Source organism: Silene latifolia, chromosome 5 (genome assembly GCF_048544455.1).
Source record: "Silene latifolia isolate original U9 population chromosome 5, ASM4854445v1, whole genome shotgun sequence".
NCBI lineage: Eukaryota > Viridiplantae > Streptophyta > Magnoliopsida > Caryophyllales > Caryophyllaceae > Silene > Silene latifolia.
The window spans coordinates 14,142,395-14,152,405 of record NC_133530.1 but is presented as its reverse complement, the minus strand read 5'-3'; positions in this window follow the sequence as shown (position 1 = coordinate 14,152,405).

Sequence of the window (10,011 nt, the reverse complement as noted above, 5' to 3'; positions counted from 1 at the left end):
CTAGCTATTATCTTTGTATATGAAAATAAGGGTATACCACTTATACGAAATCGGTTGTTCTATTTGATAACCGTCTGATGACGTGGATGTCTTTATACCTTTAAGATATCTACGAAGGTCCTAAAAAGATCCACGTCAAATATATGAAGTCCCATATTGATGGTAGACTTAACTTCTTAGAGTAGTATATTATCTTTGCATGTGTTGTTTGGTTTTTTATATATCAGTTCATCGCGCACACAACATGATTTATGTAACCGTACTTAGAGGAGTTACCAAATTACAAAGACCCCTTAAACACCTCTTAACTAACAATTATGATCAACTTTAGACCATTGTAAGTCCTATACATGCATTATCGGGGAATCCATTCGTGTGAATCAATTTTGTGTCGCTGGCTGATTTCGGTTTTGTTTTGATTGATACAAAGAAAATTAATTCAGGTATAAGTTTAACCTGGAGTCGCGTCCTTTCGGTTTACTCAACCAAATTTTGAGTTTTACTAGGTGGATTTAGAATGGTCCAGGTCGAATATCCTAATTAAAATCATACAAGCTTTAGCGTGTTATAGTCCAAGTCACCAACACACCACCACAATCCTTTTCCCGAGAGTTATGTTTTACTCTTTTTTCTTAAATTCTAGGGTAACTTATCTAACAAATTTTCAACTCTTTTTTTTATGAACGAAGTTCATTTTATCTTAAAATTGGATTAATATGCTATCCGTCGTAGTCATTTATTTACTTAATTATTTCGTTTATGTGTGTTTCATTTATTTGTTTATCTTTCTTCATTAAAAATATTTATGAAGGGTAATGTGATCATCCTCATTACTTATTGTCCACTTGTCGCTCAAAAATAATGTCCACAAATTATTCAAACTATATCTTCATTATCTTCTGAGTTATCTATTCATATCTTTTTGTATATTTTAATAATTCATGTCCATATAACTTTTCGTAATTCGCTTGTACACAATCTCCATTTATGATTGTTTGTTGCGGCTAGGTTTAGGTCTCTTAGGCTCTTAGCTTTGTTAGTCAAACTTGTATAAATAATGTTGTCATGTACAAATTTTTTTTATTTCAAAAATAATCTTTGCATTTCATTAGAAAAGAAAATACATATGCAAAAACTATCACACTATGAAACAAAACAAAATATATCCCTGTTAGAAAGAGGATAAAATCGAGTTTGTATGCGATAACTAGGAACATAGATGATTTATAAGCCTATGATGATCTTTCTGTTTAGTTTTCATGATCATTCAAATTAATAGCCACCAGCTAGCTATATGAGTTTCCTTTAGACAACAATTTTGCTTTCATGCATGTTCAATGTATTATATATTCAGTTCTTATTGATTCCCTGTTCTATCACAAATAGTCTCCTACTCTTTCCGTGGTCTTTGTGCCAATTTCAAAGGTAGCAAATGATCGGGATGAAGGGATTACCACGTTTAGTGATTGCACAACTCTACGTATTGTAGTTACAAAAGTATGTAGAAAATACGGAGTAAGTGTTAGCTATTTAACTTGAGTCCCCATTTTTTTACGATTATCATAAGGTAGTCTCTTTAGTCAAAGAAAAGAAATGAAGAATATGATTCTTGTTTAAAGGAGGTGATGGAAAATTCTTACGCTATGGTGTAAATTAGAATAATGAATCTACTTTTTTTTATATCCGTTATTGCGCATAAATGTTTCCGAATACTATATAAATAGCTTAGGTGGTAGTATGGTTGGGGCAAGCAAGACGCAACGTTGAAATTATTAACATCTTCACAAATTTCAAGGTATGAAGACTTTTGGTGCATGAAACTAATTATTGTTGTTGTTATTTTTTAAATAAATTACATGCTATTTGGTTTTGTTTTATTACTTTCATTGTTTTGAATGAAACTAAGTGATTAAGATTCTTGTGTAATATGTACCATTAAAGCTCGATATGGCTACGATGCAAGAACAAAATGTCGCGGTTTGCGAAAGACAATCAAGCGACCACAAAATGGTACCCAAGCCACCATGAATAACCAGACCCATTTTGCTATGACCTTAGCTAGGTCTCATAACGGTCGGGCGCTCCGGTTGGCACTTTTCCGGAGAAGATTTTTCCCAATAAAGATGCCATATTTACCCACTTGAAGGGAAACTTTTTTGGTTCCAAAGCGGCAGTGGTGTATAATGGGAAAAATGCATCAGGAGGGGACTGTTCGTGGGTTTTGGCATGGCATGCACCCGCAGATAACACATCACCTCAGACTCCTAACAGGGTAAATATGAATTATTTTAAACGCACGCACGTAATTCTATTGGTGATGATAAGTTGATTAATCATTTTATTAGGTTGCATTTTATTTTCCTCGGATCATTTTAATTTTTTTTTTCTTGGTTTTAACGCAGGTGTATGTTGTATGTGGCGCAAAACAAGTCATTGCCAATCTGACCTTTGATCAAATTCAGCAAAAGTTGGACACTGCATTAACTTTTGACACTTCCACCGACGCGGCTACCAAGACACGTGCTGACGGCAACATCAGTGACACAGTCCCAGACATTGCTACTCTTATCGCGGACTTTAAACTTATCCAGTAAGGTCATGGACCATAGGTGTCCATATATATAAAGTATTGTAATAATAAAGGGTCGAAAAATTACCCTATAATCTATACCTTCATGTTTGCTTCCGGTGCATGTACACTGGTTGCTAATACTATTACCTATTAAGAAGGTTAAATAAATCAGTAAAGTGAGTAATAATTATGACCATAAACTTCATTTTAGTCTATTTACATTGTCAAATTTGCGAGCCTAGTTACTTGTACAAGAACGCATGAGGATGAGTTTGCGATATTGAAGCCAACACTCGTTTATAGCCTTAAACTAATTGACTGGCTTTAAATAATGGCCCCCTTTGAGACTACAAGTATAGAAATTTGTGGCCTACTAATAATTTTTTCGTAGAAGTTAAAAAAAAAAACAATTTCCGCAATTTTTCATTTATTCATAATCTCAACATCTATAGTGTTTCAAACCACAATATATGAATAAGAGCATGTACTCATGGGACAAATAGTAGCTAGGGCCGAAATTTATCATCAATTTCGTTTAATGTCCTTTTTTTATAAAAGTAACCGTCTCACGGTGTGAGACCGTCTTATACTACCATCTCTCGCGAGCGTGTTATGTGACAACATCACAAGTGGATTTTGGGCAAAACACATTATATCAATGAATGAAGTGTTTGGCATTTCGGAATCATATGCCATATGAGTGGATTTACTATTTGTTCCAAAAGGTATTGAATCTACCATGCATTACTACGTGTGTGGATATGTTTTAAGCGTAGATTGGTTGCCAATGGCCATATAGGGAATAAATTCTCCACCAAAATGATAAAAATTCTCGATTAATACGAACAAAAAAAGTAAGTATTTTTCTGAAAAGACACGTCTTAAATGAGTAATAAAAGCAAACAACATAAAGTAGAAATATATAACTCACTTAGAGAAACCACGGATTTCGACTATTTTGCTAGTATTCACACTAGCTATTATCTTTGTGTATGAAAATAAGGGTATACCACTTATACGAAATCGGTTGTTCTATTTGATAACCGTCATGATGTCTTTATACCTTTAAGATATCTACGAAGGTCCTAAAAAGATCCACGTCAAATATATGAAGTCCCATATTGATGGTAGACTTAACTTCTTAGAGTAGTATATTATCTTTGCATGTGTTGTTTGGTTTTTTATATATCAGTTCATCGCGCACACAACATACACACAACATTATTTATGTAACCGCACTTAGAGGAGTTACTATAGAACAATATTGAACATTCAATATTGTGATCACATGCTTCTAGAACATTCTACTTCCTTGATCAGCAGCAACACGTCAGCCTTGTAGTCAACAGTTAGTTAGGAGGAGTCAAAGTTTGTTACAAATATTTTGAGTTTGTTAGAGCGCACTATTGTAAATAGCTACAGTTAGTTAGAAATCTAGACTGTGTATAAATATAGGATCAAAGCTGTAACATTATTAATTTTTCATTTTCTCAATAATATCTAACAATTCTATTTACATTTGCTCTCAATCAATTTACTCAGTTTCTTCAATCATAAGCTTGCTATACATCAATGGCGTCCAAAACCATGGCTTCTGATGGTATCAGAGCAGGATCTTAGATCCTGATTCTGCATACTTCAAAGCTTCCGCAAATTAAAGCATAATTTTCTTCAATCTTTCAATTGAACTTCTTAAAGATTCACAAAATAATAAAAAAAAAATCAGTTTTTTTAAAATTACTCATTTTTTCCACAATTCAATCACAAATCAATCAAAAGTTTCAAATCAAACAAAATGCCTACAGAATCAGCAAATTCTACTGTTTCGAATTCAGATTCAAGAATCTTTGATGATCCTTATCATCTTACTAATGGTGATCATCCAGGGATGCATCTACTCACAGTACCTTTCAATGGAAAGAATTTCTCAAGATGGAGCCGAGGAATTAAACGCGCTCTTGGAGCAAAAAAATAAGGCGTTTTTCATCACAGGAAGTCTAAAAAAACCTGCTGAAGGACATTCTGATCATCAAAAGTGGATTCAGGTGGATTATATGGTCACAAGTTGGATTATGAACACAATTACAGGAGAAATTTCTAGAGATTTCGATTATGTTGATAGTTCAAAGCACCTTTGGGATGATCTAAATGAGAGATACGGTCAAACTAATGGTCCTATGTACTATGAGATTGGGAAAGATTTGTATAATCTTCAACAAGGAAGCATGTCCATAGCTGAATACTACGGGAAAATGAAGCATCTATGGGATGAATTGCAGAACATTGAAGGAATTCCTGAATGTGTGTGTGGAGTTCTTGAAAAATGTTCCTGTAGCCTTCTGAAGAAGTTCATAGAAGCTGAGAATAACAGAAGGTTAATTTAGTTCTTGATGGTAGTTGATCCAGCATATGATCATCTCAGACAGATTCTCCTTGCACAAGATCCCTTGCCTAATGTTAATCAGGTCTTCTTAAGACTATTGCAAGCTGAATGCCAGAGGTCAATCACAGAGAAATTGCCTGTCAATGAGGAATCTAATGCTCTATTTGTTTCCAAAAATTATAATCACAAGAATCAGTATCAAGGCCAAGAGAACAAGGAGTACAAAGACTTCAAGAGATCAAAGTTCAACAACTATGGAGCAGAAACAGGAGACTCATCTGATGCGATTGCCAAACCTATGTTTTGCAAATATTGCAAAAAGGATAATCATAACATTGAGAACTGACGCATACTTGAATACAAGAGGAAGCAGCAGCAACAGCAGCAGGGAGACAAATCTAATGGAAATCCAGGCACAGCAAGATTTGCAGCTAATGTTGCTGAAGAAAGTATTTCAGATCCACTGGAATTCAACAAGAATACTGATATGCAGTTCAGTCCTTCATCCTCACAGTATTCTGATAATATCAATCAGTTTCATGCTTATTCAAGGCAAGGTGTTCAGGCTCCCTCAATGGCTATTGATGAAGGATATCGCACTCGTATTATTCAACAAGTTGTCAGAAATATGAGCATCAACTAGCAGGCTGGTGAATCTACCAGTACTGCAAATTTGGCTAATTTTGCAGGTATACACTCTGCGTTATCTGTTATTAATGTCTATTCACAAAGTGATGTTATGCATTGGATAGTAGATACAGGAGCGTCTGATCATATGAGTCCTTGGATTTCATTATTTCAAAATTTGAGTAAATTACATCATCATCTCTGCATTAGTTTACCTGATGGTAGGGTAAAATCTGTGCAACAAGTTGGAGATATAAGAATTAATGCACATCTTTTGCTGAGAAATGTGCTATTTGTCCCTGATTTTCGACATAATTTGCTTTCTGTTGGCAAGTTAGCTATGGGCACTGGTTATCAAGTTGTTTTTGATAACAAAGGGTGTAAATTTCAGGACCCTACAACTAAGATCACTCTGGCTTATAGGTTGAAGAATTCTGGATTATACAAGCTACTCAATGTCAATGAAGGCTTGGATTCCATGAGAAGCTTGAATAAAGACTCTGTCTATAGTTCAATGAACAATGTAATAAAAGATAGGTCAAGTAATGTTAGCTTTGTTTCCATTTTACATGCCAGACTAGGGCATAGTTCAGTCTCTAAGATGAAGCATATCCCTGGAAATTTTTGTAATGACATTACTAAATTGGATTGTGAAATTTGTCTCAAATCAAAGTTTCATCAGTTTCCTTTTGAAAGAAGTGATTCAAGGGCACCTAATATTTTTGATTTGGTACATGATTTATGGGGACCTTATCGCGTTCCTAACATCTCTGGTGATACCTATTTTCTTACAATTCTTGATGATTTCACACGCACAACTTGGACACATTTGCTTAAGGACAAACACCAAGTTTATTATACCTTATCTGCTTTTATTGCTTATGAGGAGAACCAATTCAATACTTCTATAAAACAAATTCGTAATGATAATGGGACGGAAATTATATATGGATCTTGCAAAAGATTATTAGCAGATAAGGGCATTATCTCTCAGCGTAGTATTCCAGGAGTGCCTCGACAAAATGGACGGGTTGAGCGAAAACACCGTCATTTACTTGACACAACAAGGGCAATCAGGTTTCATGCTAATCTCCCTAAGAGATTTTGGGGAGAATGTCTTCTTGCTGCTACACATATCATCAATATGCTTCCTTCTTCTGTCCTTAATTGGCAGATACCCATTGAGCTTCTCCTCAAAAAACCTGTGGATTATGATGCCTTGAAATTAAAGTTGTTGGTTGTTTATGTTATGCATATAACAAGACAGTTAATAGAGACAAATTTGATTCAAGAGCAAGACGTTGTATACTTCTTGGTTATCCCCATGGAAGCAAAGGATACAAGATTTTTGATTTGGATGTTCAGAAAACATTTCTTAACAGAGATGTTCGGTTTTATGAGAATATTTTTCCATACAAATCCAATCTTGAATATTCTAATTTTTATCCTTCTGAGATCTTACTTCCCTTGGTCACACCTTCTTCTGATTCTCCTCCTGCAGTTTCTCCATTTGATTCTGTTGTTTCTTCTAGGATTGTTACTGATATTGAGGCCACCAGTGGTTCTGAATCTCCTCACAATACTGCCAATATAGATACTACTATTTTGCCTCTCTCTCGCAATGCTTCTCCTGCTATTAATACTACCACTGATGTTCTTCTTCCTGCTGAACCAAGGAAATCCAGTAGAGAAAGGCAATTATCTTCTAGGTTGCAGAATTTTGTTTTGCCTAAATTGTCCTCTCTTCCTCCTTCATCTACTGTTTTCAACATTCCCACCATTTTTTCTTCTATGCCACATCACAGTCCTGAGTATAAAGCTCTTTGGCAAATGTTTTATGGCTAAGCCTGAACCCAATTCTTATGTTCAGGCAGTCAGTGATCCCGATTGGACAGCAGCTATGAAGCAAGAATTACATGCTCTTGAGAAAAATCATACCTGGGATGTCGTTGATCTTCCTTCTGGTCATCGTCCTATAGGTTGCAAATGGGTTTATAAACTCAAATTTAAACCAGATGGCAACATTGAACGTTATAAAGCAAGGCTTGTAGCAAAAGGTTACAAACAAATTGAAGGCAAGGACTACAAGCACACGTTTTCTCCTGTCGCTAAATTTGCCATGGTTCGTACTGTCATGGCTTTACCAGCAGCTCGTGGTTGGCCATTATTTCAATTGGACATCAACAACGCTTTTTTGCATGGCTATCTCGATGAAGAGGTGTATATGGATCTACCTCAAGGTTATACAAAGGCAAAGCCAGGGCAAGTTTGCCATTTGAAACGCTCTCTTTATGGTTTAAAGCAAGCAAGTCGACAATGGAACATTGAATTATCTCGATTTCTCATGAAAAGTTTGGGCTTTTCACAGTCTAAACATGATTACTCACTTTTTACAAAAGCACAAGGATCAGATTTCACAATAATTCTTGTCTATGTTGATGATCTTTTGATCACTGGTTCTCATTCTTCCTTTATACAACAAATTAAAATGGCTCTTGACAAGCAATTTACTATTAAAGATCTTTGTCTTCTGAGATTTTTCCTTGGGGTTGAAGTAGCTCGAAATCATCAAGGTCTCCTCTTGAATCAACGAAAGTATATTGTTGACCTGCTTCTTGAAACTGGTTTACAGGACTGTAAACCCACACCCATTCCTTTTCCCCGGGGTGTCAAATTATCTCGTGATGATGGTGAGTTGTTATCAGATGCTGAATCTTACAGAAGACTTGTTGGACGTTTGTTGTACCTTAATTTGACTCGCCCGGATATCTCCTATTCTGTACAGCAATTGTCTCAATTTCTTAGTGCTCCTCGCCAATCCCATTATCAGGTTGCTCTTCACGTTGTCAAATACTTCAAGGGTACACTAAATCATGGCCTTTTCTATCCTTCTAATTCTGACCTGCAGCTCCATGGATATTCGGATGCTAATTGGGGTAATTGTCCATTCTCTGCCAAGTCTCTTACCGGATATTGTGTCTTCCTTGGGAAGGCTCTCATTAGTTGGAAAACAAAAAAGCAGAAGACTGTTTCTAAGTCTTCTGGCGAATCTGAGTATCGTAGCATGAGTGCTACCACCAGCGAATTAGAATGGGTTGAAGATTTGCTTAATGATTTGCAGCTCAAGGTTTCCTTACCCATTCCTCTTCTTTGTGACAATCGTGCTGCTCAACATATCGCTGCCAATCCTGTCTTCCATGAGCGCACCAAACATCTCAATATCGACTGTCATGATGTCCGGGACAGAGTGCAGGAAGGCTTCATTGCTACAGTTCATGTTAAATCTTCTCTTCAATTAGCAGATATTCTGACCAAAGGTTTAGGCGAATCACAGCATAACTTTTTGACTTCCAAGTTAGGACTGTGTTCTCCAAACTCAGTGCCAACTTGAGGGGGGGGGAGGGGGGGGGGGATATGGAAAAATATTGAACATTCAATATTGTGATCACATGCTTCTAGAACATTCTACTTCTCTGATCAGCAGCAACACGTCAGCCTTGTAGTCAACAGTTAGTTAGGAGGAGTCAAAGTTTGTTATAGATATTTTGAGTTTGTTAGAGGGCACTATTGTAAATAGCTACAGTTAGTTACAAATCTAGACTGTGTATAAAATTAGGATCAAAGCTGTAACATTATTAATTTTTCATTTTCTAAATAATATCCAACAATTCTATTTACATTTGCTCTCAATCAATTTACTCAGTTTCTTCAATCATAAGCTTGCTATACATCAATGGTGTCCAAATCCATGGCTTCTGAGTTACCAAATTACAAAGACCCCTTAAACACCCCTTAACTTACAATTATGATCAAGTTTAGACCATTGTTAGTCCTATACATGCATTATCGGGGAATCCATTCGTGTGAATCAATTTTGTGTCGCTGGCTGATTTAGGTTTTGTTTTGATTGATACAAAGAAAATTAATTCAGATATAAGTTTAACCTGGAGTCGCGTCCTTTCGGTTTACTAAACCAAATTTTGAGTTTTACTAGGTGGATTTAGAATGGTCCAGGTCGAATATCCTAATTAAAATCATACAAGCTTTAGCGTGTTATAGTCCAAGTCACCAACACACCACCACAATCCTTTTCCCGAGAGTTATGTTTTACTCTTTTTTCTTAAATTCTAGGGTAACTTATCTAACAAATTTTCAACTCTTTTTTTTATGAACGAAGTTAATTTTATCTTAAAATTGGATTAATATGCTATCCGTCGTAGTCATTTATTTACTTAATTATTTCGTTTATGTATGTTTCATTTATTTGTTTATCTTTCTTCATTAAAAATATTTATGGAGGGTAATGTGATCATCCTCATTACTTATTTTCCACTTGTCACTCAATAATAATGCCCACAAATTATTCAAAATATATCTTCATTATCTTCTGAGTTATCTATTCATATCTTTTTGTATATTTTAATAATTC